The sequence below is a fragment of the Bubalus bubalis genome, chromosome X, assembly GCF_019923935.1.
Source record: "Bubalus bubalis isolate 160015118507 breed Murrah chromosome X, NDDB_SH_1, whole genome shotgun sequence".
Taxonomy (NCBI): domain Eukaryota; kingdom Metazoa; phylum Chordata; class Mammalia; order Artiodactyla; family Bovidae; genus Bubalus; species Bubalus bubalis.
Window position 1 is genome coordinate 15236282 of NC_059181.1, and position 13745 is coordinate 15250026.

The window sequence follows — 13745 nt, forward strand, 5'->3', positions numbered from 1 at the left end:
GGAGCACATAAATTGACGAGCCAAGGAACAAGATTTCTGATCTGAGCTCTGCCACTGACCCGTATGAAAAAAAGTAATCATGTTTGGCAGGGAGCACATAAATTGACGAGCCAAGGAACAAGATTTCTGATCTGAGCTCTGCCACTGACCCGTATGAATCAGGACAACTCTGTGCATTTAGAATCAAAGTGATATTACACTGGGAATAAAGCAGCACCTTCTGAAGAGGCCATAACTGCAGTTGCAGCATCTGCCTCTGATGAAAATGAATATTTGCTCCTCCCCCTCTGAAAACTCACTATGGGCTTTTGGCACTATGAGCTGGAATGAAGCCACACCTGCACACAATTCTCACAGCTCTCGTAGATTGCTGTGAACTTCTCTCATGGCTTTCTTGTGTTTCATCCAAATTTGAGATTTAACACGACTGTCTTAAAGCCATTTGAAGTTGCCAATGTTAATGCTAGAGCCTAACCGGTAATTTAAACTCAGTGGGAAAATGCTGATTCAGAAAGCTTTCAGAAAGCATCGGCTTCCAATGACACAGATGGGGACATTTGGGGCAAACTGTGTTTAGTGCTGTGGGATGTCTCTTTTTCTCTAGACCAGGATTTCTCAACCTCAGCATTATTGGCATTTTCAGCTGGAAACTTCTTTGTTGCCAGGCTGTCCGGTACACTAGGGGATGTTTAGCAGCATCCCTGGTCTCTACCCACAGATGCCAGCAGCACCTCCAGTTGTGACACCCAAAAATGTCTCCAGATATTGCCAAATATCCGGTGGGAGGTAGAATCACCCGGGTCAAAACCACTGCTATAGACCCAATTCTTTTTTTAAATTGTGCTTGTGCTTCGTTACTCAGTTGTGTCCGACTCTTTGCGACCCCATGGGCTGTAGTCCACCAGGCTCCTCTGTCCATGGGATTCTCCAGGGAACAATACTGGAGTGGGTTGCCATTTCCTCCTCCAGGGGATCTTTCCATCCCAGGGACTGAACCAGCATCTCCTGTGTCTCCTGCATTGCAAGCAGATTCTTAACCTGTTGAGCCACTAGGGAAGCACTGTGCTGGGTCTTTGTTGCTTTGCACGGAGTTTCTCTAGTTGTGGTGAGCGGGGGCTATTCTTCATTGTGGTGCTCAAGCTTCTCATTGTGGTGGCTTCTCTTGTTGCAGAGCATGGGCTCTAGGCATGCAGGCTTTAGTAGTTGTGGCTCACGGGCTTAGTTGCCCTTCAGCATGTGGAATCTTCCGGGACCAGGGAGCAAACCCATGTCCCCCGCATTGGCAGGCAGATTCTTATCCACTGCACCACCAGGGAAGTCCTAGATCCAATTCTTAACTAAAGTTTTTCAAAATAGGAGGAATGTTATTTACATTTGAGATAGGCTTATGCCAAAGACAGGTGGTACGTAAATAGTCAAGGCTGTGGGCTAACCCGAGGACTCATATGCAGGTGGCCAACTGATTTGTTTTAATGGACATTTAAAGTGGAGAATACAGTGAATTGCCTGGCTGTCCAGTGGTTAGAGCTCTGCAATTCCATTGCACGGGGCATGGGTTTAATCACTAGCTGGGGAACTAAGAAAGCCACAAGTGCCCAAAAATAAATAAATAAAGTGGAGAATACAAACTTCACATTTACCTTTGCCAAACTACTCCCTACTTGTGATGGTTAATTGTATGTGTCAACTTGACTGGGCCAAGGGGTGCCCACATATTTGGTTAAACATTATTTGGGATGTGTGAGATTTCATCTAGATGAGATTAACATCTGAATCAGTACTGAATAAAGCAGACTGCCTTCCCCAATGTGGGTGGGCCTCATCCCAGGGAGAATTCACTCTCCACCTGTTTCCGAGCAGGGACGTGGGCCTTCTCCTGCCCTCGGGCTAGAACTACACTACTGGCTCTCCTGGGGCCCCAGCTTGCAGACGGCGGGTCATGGGCTTTCTCAGCCTCCATAATCATGTGACCCCTTTCCTTATAATCAATCAATAAATCTCTGTATGTATATATACACACACACAGACCTCAGAGATGGCGTGCATTTGGTTCCAGATCACTGCAATAAAGCAAATATCACAACAAAGCAAGCCACATGAATTTTTTGGCTTTCTAGTACATATAAGAGTGATGCTTATACTATTCTATAGTCTGTTAAGTGTGCAATAGCATCATGTCTTAAAAAAAAGTGTGTGCCTTAATTAAAAATAGTTTATTGCCCCCAAAATGCTATCATCTGACAACACAGGGTTGCTCTAAATCTGAAATTTGAAAAAAAAAAAACAAAAACAAATGCAGTATCTGTGAAAGGCAACAAAATGAGGTATGCCTGTAAACACAATAATAGCAGCCTACTTAAATTCAACACTGAGAAAAAGTAGGTGCATGGTTTCAAAAGCAAAAGTACAGAGCAGCCATTCCACAGGTATGGTGGACCTCTCTTCATTAAGAAGACTGGCATGCCTAGGAGAAACCCTGCAATGGGGTAGTTGCCATGGGAGAAGGAACAACCTTCAGAGCCTCAGAATTTCCTGAGTAGGAGCAATGACCGAGAGGAACACAAATTTCTCACGTGGTACAGTGTGTCAGGATGGCTGGCTGTCCACTCCAGGGCCTTACTGTGGAAGTTAGTATAGAGGGGTCAGTCTCTGAAGGGTTGAGGTTTGCGCTTTGTGGTTCCTACGGGAAGGGGTATGAGTGGGTCTGCAAAGAGATATGCTGCATCCCATTTCCTTCGGGATAAGACAGAGAAAGAGTTTTTAATAAAGCAGAAGGGTGTTCTGAGATGGTTAAACCACACTCCCCTCTATGGACTGGATTGTACAAGGAGGAAACTGTGTGCCTTGGTAACTGTCCAGGGTGATCAATGTGGTCTGGATGGGGGAAAGACCCTCCACCTGAGCACTGGGACCCAGAAGCAGGTGCTTCAAGAAATAAAAGCTCTTTATTTCTAGTCGATTTATCATATTTATCCCTTGATTTGGTGCTATGAATTTTTCTTTTCTTTTTTTTTAAACTTGGAAACACTCCTTAATAATGTCAAGAGCTACCAACTGGAGTACAGAAATTTTATCCATATTTACAGCTGGACACCAAAGATCTATTAAATACCTACCAAACAGCCTGCACAAGTGCAAATATGAACGACAGATCACATGTTGCTATCCTCAAATACCTTACATTTGAGGATTGGAGAGAGATGGTAAATATCCAAGAGCAGCAGATCTGAAAGATTTCAATTCGTATTTTCATTTTTGTTTTTACATAAAGTTGAACTGCTTTGCTTAGTTTAAAAAACTAAAGGTACACTTTGAGTGACTTTAAAATTACAAACATATCAACTTTTCTGACTAGCCAATAGAAAAAGACTATATTCTATTGCCCAGTCAAAAAGAAGTAAGATTACTATTTGAGAGTTGAGAAAATAATTTTATACTCTTCTAAAGGAAGGTGTTGAGAATTATTTAGAATTGTTCAGATAAAGTCCTTAATTCTGGGTCTGACATTCAAGGCTTCTGCCATCTCTTTCCAACCTTCCTTTCTGGTCCTGCCTCTCTTCTGCTTTTACTCATACATTCCGTGCTAATTACACTAAAGAAAGCAATGAGCGCCCTGTGATTTTCCATTTCCAGACATTTGGGTTTCTTCTCTTCCTTCCCATTAGAACACCAATTCCCTTCTTCCTGACCAAAATCAATTCTTCCCCAAACACTGGTTTCACAACCCATCTCCTATGATGCATTTCACTCTCTCCAGGAGAATTAATCTTCCCCCTGGGTATTTATAAAGGACATGGTGTATGCATGCATGCTCAGTTGTATCTGACCCTTTGTGACCCCATAGACTGTAGCCCACCAGGCTCCTCTGTCCATGGGATTTCCCAGGAAAAAATACTGAAGAGGGTTGTCATTTCCTTCTATAGGGGATCTCCGTGATCCAGGGATCAAACCTACATCTCCTGTGTTTCCTGCATTGGCAGGCAGGCTTTTTACCAATGCGCCACCTGGGAAACCCAAAGGACATGTTACCTCTGTAAAAGCATCTATCACACTCTGCCTTCCATTGCAGGGACTTGTGCTCAATTTGCTAAACTCACTGACTGTCCTAATACGGTTTTTGCAGATACTTTAGGATTTTCTATATAGCTGATCTGCAAATTAAATCAGTTTTACTTCTTCCCTTTCAAAACCTTATTCCCACATTCCCCACCCCTGCCTTGCTTTAATGCACTGGTTAGAACCTCCAGTATAATTTTGAATGGAAGTGGTGAGAGTGGAAATCCTTGCCTGTTCCTGACCTTATGGGAAGAGCATTCTTAAGTAGTACAAAGAATTGATAAACCAAACTTTATGAAAATTCAAAAAACATGTTCTTCAACAGTGTATGGAGTAGGGAGAACATTTTTGTGTTTCTGAATAAATTTTGCTAAAAACTTGGGATCCTGAGCTAAAATCAACCCTTGGGACAGTAATTTAAAATTAGGTACACACTGAGAGAACTCCAGAGAGATGGACCTAACTCTAGGGGTATATGTTTACATTTCAAGGGAAAATGAGGCTCAGGGCCTTAGATAGCCAGAGACATTCAGGTTTATGTGGTCCTTGAAAAGATTTCACTACATTCCTAAAGATTAGAGTAAGAACCCAGGATTCTTCCATCCTATATCTGAGGAGCCAAAGTTTTATTCCCTCTTTTTGAGAAAAGAGGGGGAGACAGCTGCCTCTTTCTCTTGTACACAAGCAGAGAAAATCCATTTTTCTCCATGTCTCACCTATGGATTATCTGGCCCCTCACATAAGAGGTTTTTCCATCTGACTTTCATTGTGATGCCCCAGGGATGGGGCAAGGGGGCCAATGTAGTGATTATTAGGCAAGTAACACTAACGACAGTCTGTCTCTGACTCAGAAAGCCTCATGAACACATTAAGGATAAAATTAAAGAAGACGAATATTAAGAATGCAACAAAAAGACACTGGGCATGATTTCTGTCTCTCTTGTGGTAGGAGGCTGTAAAGAAAAGGTCTGAGAAATGGCACACACCGTCAGGTCAAAATCAGTTTTTGTGCTCATCTACCTGCCAATTTTCTCATTTTTTTCTTTTATTGTGACAAAATATACATAACATAAAACTTACTATTTAAAGCCACTTTTCAATTTACAATTCAGTGCCACTAAGTACATTTGCAATGTGCAACCAGCACTACTATCCATTTCTAGAACTTTTTCATCATCCACCAAAGAAACTCTGTACCCATTCCACAATAATTCCCCATCACTCCCTTCCCCAGCCCCTGGCAATCACCATTATACTTTCTGTCTCTATGAATTTGCCTATTCTAGGTACCTCGTATAAGTAAAACAATATAGTATTTGTTCTTTTGTCTTTGGCTTATTTCACTTACCATAATGTTTTCAAAGTTCATCCATGTTGTAAGATGTATGAGAATTTCATTCCTTCTTATGGATGAATATATCCCACTGTATGGATAGACTACATTTTATTTATCAGTTCATCTGCTGATGGACACATGGGTTGTTTCCACCTTTTGGATATTGTGACTAACGCTGTGAGTCTCTGTTTTCAGTTCTTTTGAATATATGCCTAGGAGTGGAATTGCTGGATCACATGGTATTTCTATGTTGAACTTTTTAGAGAACTACCAAACTATCTGACAGAGCAGATACACCATTTTTCATTCCCACCAGCAATGCACAAGGGTTCCAATTCTCCACATCCTCACCAACACTTGTTGTTTTACAGTTTCCTTCACTTGTATACTTTTGTAAACTGTTCGGTAATTTTAAGCTTTAAAAAACCTTTTTTTATCTAGAAAATTGGTCTCAATAACTGGCCTTGCCACTCTCAGAAGCAGGAGACCTTTTACTTTAAAAAAAAAACAAAAAACAAAAAAACAAATTTCCATGACAATATCACACACAGTTGGTACAATAAATCTCAAAGTAATCTCACTGCCTCTACAGAATCTGGAGAAACTTTTGATAGATTGCTAAGAACAAGTACATCTTTAAATTTACATTAAAATATGTTATTTTCAATTCCTATGCTCATTTTTAGTACTTCTCCTTAAACAGATTTCTGCCCTTCTCATGTGGTTGACATGGTGTTAACATGAAATGAACATGTTAACTCTAAAAATAAATCATCCACAGAATAAATTATTTTAAGTTAAAACTACCCTTTGAAGAGCAGCCTCCTTGGTGTTTTGTAAAAATGTTTTTCTCCAGTAACAATAAAAGCTGACTTTAATGAAAATTGAGGAAATGTCAACACTACTTTCCTGTTATCTATACACTGTCATTTATTTTTCTATTTTCTGTCATTTTCTCTGTAAAACAGTAAGGAAAATACCACACAGCTTGCTGGAATAAGAACAATCTTTTTCAACTTTGAACTTATAGTTAGAAATAATTTACAGAGAATGAGATTTTATCCTTCCTGCATAAAGAAAAGGAAATGTCATTAAAAACATAAATTGATTATAGCCTTTTGAAATTGAAGGGAAATTTTTCTTCCCAAACTCTTTCTCTCAATCTAAATGCTCCAAGTAATATTGTTCAAGGTTCAGGTAAGTTGGTTATTAAGTAAATTAGCTTTGAATATACAAGTGGCATTCAAAAACCTGTCTAACCATGAAAGATTTAAGTAAGTTCAATTGTACCTGCAATGAAAAATGAGGAAAAGATTAGAAAAGCTCATTACTTAGAATTCACATAGCAATTCATGTTTTCTATGCATCCAAAATCAGATGCAAGTCATTGCTCAAAAAGGATCTGCATTTTTTGTTGGGTGCCCTTCTCCATAAAACTCATAATGGTAGAATTTCCTATTTCCATCCATCTTCCTTCCCATCATTCATTCAATGTCTACTGACTACCAAGAGTGACCTAGGCATTGTTTCAGGCAGTAGGGCTAGAGAAATGAATAATGTCTGGGTAAGTGCAGTGACGTCAGCATTCCCTCCCTGCGGTGTTTGAGACTGCTGGCTGTAGTTTTGCTTCCCTTCCTGAGCCCTTCAAATCAATAATTCCTTATCTAGCACCCCACATCCATCTGCTGTTTGGTTCCTAACCTGGCTTTGGCGGTGGTGGTGGTCTAGTCGCTAAGCCGTGTGTGACTCTTGCAACACCATGGGAGCCTGCCAGGCTCCTCTGTTCATGGGATTCTCCAGGGAAGAATACTGGAGTAGACTGCCATTTCCTTTATCCCTGGGCCCTGCTATGTAAGTGTGCTAAATAGCACTCCTTCCACATGTTGCATCTTGCAAGCCAGTCTCAATCACCCTCCACCTTCTCTCCAGCTCCGAAATTCTGTCTAGCTGTAATGCCCAATGTTCCCAATGAAAGCTAGGATTTAGGATGACAGATAAAACTTAGGACTCCCATTATATTTGAATTTCAAATAAACAATGAATTTTTTAGTGTAAATATATCCCACACAATACTTCAAATGGGACATACTCATACTAAACAATTATCTGACATTATCTGAAATTCAGCTGTAACTGGAATCCTGTATTTTTTTATTTGCTTAATCTGGCAACCCTAGTCACAGCAAATAAACTACATTCCTCAAGGAACTGACCACTGTGAATTAACACGCATGCTACCAGAGGAATCACAGCAGAACTTGCTTGGGACTGGTTCTAGGTTGAGTTCCCCTGGAAGCAGACCCTAAGACATGAATCTGAGTGCAAGCAGTTTATTTGGGAGGTGACATAAAAGAGGGTAGGGGAGGAATCCAAAACAGTGTGCCTTAACCAACACGTTACTGCTCTGGATAAGTGAGAACCCACTTGAGAGATGTGTCCCCCAGGAGACAGAAATGCTGCGATACTGTTCATCAGCTCACGTTTGGCATCAGTTAAGGATCACTCCTGGGGATTTTAACTCCCCTGCATTTCCAGCCAAGCGTGTCTGGGCAGCCAGCTAAAAGCCTCTGGCAGAGAGTGATAGGTGCTTGCAGCAAAGCCAGCAGAGATGGTGAGTGCCAAGCAGAGAGGAATAGGCACTGCCGTGACAGCATCTGCCACAGTGATATCTCTGGATGATGAGCCCCGTATAAACTGAGTTAATTTGGGAATCAAACCTAAGTCCAAAAATTGCAGCAAGTAAGAATTGGGAAAGACCTCAAAGATAATCTAGTCTAATTCCTTACTTCAGAGATCAGGACGTTGAGTTTCTTATCCAAAGGAAAGAGTTACTTTTGGCAGGTCCAAGATGCTGTTTCTATTACTGTAGGTCACCATCAGAGTGATGAATGAGTTGCAAAGAATTTTGATGTTTCCTGACCCGGATCCTACCATTTTACACACAAAGGAGAAGAAACTCTTTGAGCTTGGTCAGGAGTGGGGTGTTGAGCAAGGACCAAAGTGATCTGGGTTTTATGTAGACTCAGAGCGTCCCCCTCACTGTGAACTGAGAAGCCACCCTCCTGCTTGGATATGGGAAATAGAGTAGGGTGTGAATTAGGAATCAGGCCCCTTGTATGCAGAGGTCACCCTGCCAGAGAGCACGTCACTACCCTTTTTCTGTTTCCCACCCATCCAATCCTTTGGCCACCTCATGCAAAGAGCTGACTCACTGGAAAAGACCCCAAAGCTGGGAAAGACTGAGGGCAGAAGGAGGCAACAGAGGAGAAGACAGTTGGATGGCATCCTCAACTCAATGGACATGAGTTTGAGCAAACTTTGGGAGATGGTAAAGGACAGGGAAGCCTGGCGTGCTGCAGTCCATGGGGTCGCAAAGTCAGGCATGACTTAGCAACTGAACAACAACAACAATGCTCAAGTCAACAAGACACTTGGTTTTCCCCAGATCACACCAAAATCTCATATAATGAAAGTTGCCTGAGGAAAGATGGAACTTATCCAGGAGTGCCAGCTTAGGCTCACCTCTTTACTCCATCATCTCAGTATTCCTTCAGAGTGGTCCCATAGAAACTTTAGGGGTGGGCAGAACTCTTGTTCTGATTCCCTCCCAAATTTGGGGTGAAAATCGAGTGGAATCATGGTGTGAAATCTCTAAATTTCTATAGGCTTGCAATCTACAAAAGATAACATAAAATAGATATTCCAGCTCCTGGCACAGAACTGCCACATAGTAGATTCTCAGTTAATGTTTAATGAATGAATGATAAAGTCCTTGAATTGCAACTTATTGCTTACTCTCACTGAAAAATAAATGTATTCCACTTGTTGCTCGGTTTGCTAGGAACCCTTGACTATATGATTTGATGGTGATGTTCATATTCCATGGCCTGGGATAGAGGGTGTAACCAATAGTATTATGAGTAGTTAAGGAAGAGGATGACAAGTACTGGAAGAAATATCCAATGCAAACTTTATGACCTGAAGAAAATTTTAACAGATCTGTCTTTGGAAAGTATCCATGAGGCTTTAATTTATTTAAGCATTTATAATTTAAACCAAAACAAGAAAACCAACCAAGATAATGTAATTGATTCTAACTTATAATTTTTCTCCTGCCATATGTAGCAACTAATAATTTTCTTATCTGGTCCATAAATGACCTCACAGTAGGTCAAGGAAATTTGACTGGGATCTAATGTCATATTTAACATTATTTTTCACTTCTTAACTCAATATGCCAGACCTACACTTAAAGCATTACAGATTGTAAGTGAAGCCACTTATCAGAGTCACTTTGCAAGGTCTTTACTCTTACTTTAGTAAAGCTGTTGGGGAAAGCAGTGAGATAGTAGCAAGCAAGATAATAACTCTCTTCTCTAAGCACTAAACACAAAACCATAGAAACAAATTCAACCTGCAATGCTCTGTATGTCTTCAAGATATCTGTGGTAAAATCTTTTTTTTTAATTTATTTTAATTAGAGGCTAATTACTTTACAATATTGTATTGGTTTTGCAATACAATCAACATGAATCCACCACGGGTGTACACATGTTCCCCATCCTGAACCCCCCTCCCACCTCCCTCCCCATACCATCGCTCTGGGTCATCCCAGTGCACCAACCCCAAGCATCCTGTACCCTGCATCAAACCTGGACTGGTGATTCATTTCTTATATGATATTATACATATTTCAATGCCATTCTCCCAAATCATCCCACCCTCCCTCTCCCACAGAGTCCAAAAGACTGTTCTATATATCTGTGTCTCTTTTGCTGTCTCGCATACAGGGTTATCATTACCATCTTTCTAAATTCCATATATATACGTTAGTATACTGTATTGGTGTTTTTCTTTCTGGCTTACTTCACTCTGTATAATCAGCTCCAGTTTCAACCACCTCATTAGAACTGATTCAAATGTATTCTTTTTAATGGCTGAGTAATACTCCACTGTGTATATGTACCACAGCTTTCTTATCCACTCATCTGCTGATGGACATCTAGGTTGCTTCCATGTCCTGGCTATTATAAACAGTGCTGCGATGAACATTGGGGTATACATGTCTCTTTCAATTCTGGTTTCCTCAGTGTGTATGCCCAGCAGTGGGATTGCTGGGTCGTATGGCAGTTCTATTTCCAGTTTTTTAAGGAATGTGGTAAAATCTTTATGTCTATTTAATGAGAACTTTTACTTCTTGAAATCAATTGTTTTCTAAGACAACAATGAGTATAACCTTAATTCTATATCACTCTGAGTTTTCTTTAGGGACATAGTGTCTTTTTAATCTTTTATTATTTTTAATTGGAGGATAACTGCTTTACGATATCATACTGGATTCTACCATACAGCAATGTGAATCAACCATAATGGACATAGTGTCTTAAATTCTAGGGAATTCAGACATGAGCTCTGAAAAGGATCTTGCACACCACTGAGTCCACTGAATTCATTTTACAAATGACACAATCAATGCCCAAAGAAGTTAAGTAATGTTCTCCAGCCCAGGGATCAGCAAACTTTTACTGTAAACAACTAGACAGTAAATATTTTAGGCTTTGTGGGTCCTATGGTCTCTGCCACCCCTAGTCGGCTCTTTCACTGTAGTGTAAAAGGCAACGTGGTTGGCCATCCATTTTCATGGATTCCACATCCACGGATTCAACCAATCACAGATCTAAAATATTCACAGACAAAAAAATTCCAGAAAGTTCCAAAAAGCAAAACTTGAATTTACTGCACACTGGCAATTATTTACATAGCATTTACATTACATCTACAACTATTTACATATCATTTACATTGTATTGGGAGAAGGTGATAGCACCCCACTCCAGTACTCTTGCCTGGAAAATCTCATGGACGGAGGAGCATGGTAGGCTGCAGTCCATGGGGTCGCTAAGAGTCAGACACGACTGAGCGACTTCACTTTCACTTTACATTGTATTAGGTATTATAAGTAATCTAGAGATGATTTAAAGCATATGGGAGGATGTGTGTATATGATATACAGATATGACACAATTTTACATAAGGGACTTGAACATCTCAGATGTTCATATTCATGGGGGTCTTGGACCTAATCCCCCAAGGATATCAAGGGATGACTGTACTTTGACAAATGAGCATGGCTGTGTTCCAATAAAACTTTATTTACAGAAACTAGTGGGAGCTTGGACTTGGCCTCTAGGCAGTAGTTTGCCAAACCCTGACCTAGACTGCACAGCTGAGTAATGTCATAGCCAGGCCAGACTCAGCTTATATAACCATCTATGTTTATTTATTTAGTCATCTAAGTAATACCTACTAAGAATATACTGAGTGCAAGACATGAGGCAGAATGGTAGGGCATTCTGCTGCTGCTAAGTCGCTTCAGTCGTGTCCGACTCTGTGTGACCCCATAGACGGCAGCCCACCAGGCTCCCCCGTCCCTGGGATTCTCCAGGAAAGAACACTGGAGTGGGTTGCCATTTCCTTCTCCAATGCATGAAAGTGAAAAGTGAAAGTGAAGTCGCTCAGTCGTGTCCGACTCTTAGCGACCCCATGGACTGCAGCCTACCAGGCTCCTCCGTCCATGGGATTTTCCAGGCAAGAGTACTGGAGTGGGGTGCCATTGCCTTCTCCGAGGGCATTTTGGTACAGCTGAATAACCCCAAGTTCAGACTGTAATATTTTGTCTACAGGGATAAAATTTAGCAGTCTCTACTAATTGTGTCTCAAGAAAACATCTTCATTTGGCGATCAAATTTTTGATCATTGAAACTGTCTCTGAGACACAAAAATTTGATCTCCTTTAGAGCTAATAGTGTGATACACCTGCAGTTATAAGTCTCTGTTCTCAAATGCATAGGTGGCCTGATAATTTTATTCCCAGAAACAAGCCATCAGGATTTCCACTATCAGTACCCCTACCCTCCTGCTGGATCATGAGCATTTCTTCCAGTGAGTTTTCACAGAATTTGGCTCACCCTACAACCAACTCCTCCTTTCTAATACAGAGTCTCTGCCAAAGGATATCATGGATATCATGGAGAGGAACCAGTTTCATAAACCAATGATCCAAAGGCACTTGTTCAAGCGAAGCAGAGGACAGGAGAAATGTTCTGAATCTTTCCACAAATATTTACAAGTCCCAACAACATTCTGGGCATACTGGGTTGAACTGTAAAGATAAAACCCCTTTCTAGAGGGGCTTAAAGTAGAGTATGGAGGACATTGAACAGTGAAAAGTCCTGTGAAAATAAATAAATGAGAGTAATTGAATGCAGAGGGATGGGGGCTGTGGAGAGAGGGAGAAGGGGGCTACATAATATACAGTGATCAGGGAAGGTCTTTTTAAGAGGGTATCATTTGGGATAGATACTACATGGTGACAAGGAGCCAGCTTCATAAGGATCATGGTGATAAGAACTGATTCTTAATGCACTGAGTTCAAATGTCCTGAGGTAGAAACTTGCTTGGTGTGAGTTCAGTGTGGTTAGACTAGAGAAAGCAGGTAAGCACAAGAATAGTGTGAGATGATGTCAGAATGGGGGGCAGTGGTGTGCAATCCCTGGCCACTGTGCCTATGAGTCAGTGTTTACAAAGTAGGGTACATGTTCCACAGGGCAGGACCCCAGACCATCTACTGAGGTGAGGGATAAAGAAATCAGCATTTTTATTTGAATATATTTCTATCACAAATAACAGGAAAGGAATTAAGCTTTGTTAATAGGTCATATAAAGACTGACACTGGTGCTCTCTTAGTCAGGATGTCTGAACGTCATGAACCAGGTATGTTACTGGAAACTTTCCGAAGGAAAAGGGCTTTCAAAGGGTTTGCAGGAAGCCTGCAATGTTTTTGTCCTGTTGCAGTTGATGTATGCCTTAAGCGAATTTAGATTATATTCTTCAGCTGTAACTAAATGAAATAAATACAACATATGAATGCTTAAACAGCTCTGTGCAAAGGAATCAAGCACTGAAAATAAGTCAAATAATAAGAAAATGGTACAATTTACATTGTTTCTTCTTTCCCTAGTATAACCTCTTTAATAGCAACAATTCCTGGGTAAAAACAATAATGATCTAATTCAATACTTTCAAAAGTGTTTGTATGCCACATTTCACATCATGGTTCAGTATTTAGATATGTATATAGAGTCCTGTAACTATACACAGATACATAGATATAGGTACATAAGTGAAATAAGAGTGTATCAAAACAATACTTATTAGTAACATACACTGATATTTTATCTTGTTTTTTAAATGTTTTATTAATTTTAAGAGATAGTCATTATTAATATTATAATCTACCAATAGGTTGCAATATGCAGTTTGAAAAATACTGACACAATCAGATCTGAGGAG

General features: G+C 40.5%; 1 protein-coding gene across 1 annotated transcript in view; it reads right to left on the reverse strand.

Annotated features, from left to right (window-relative positions):
- Positions 1 to 13745, reverse strand: part of FRMPD4 (FERM and PDZ domain containing 4) — an 847051-nt gene that overhangs the window by 769302 nt on the left and 64004 nt on the right. The window lies entirely within an intron of this gene.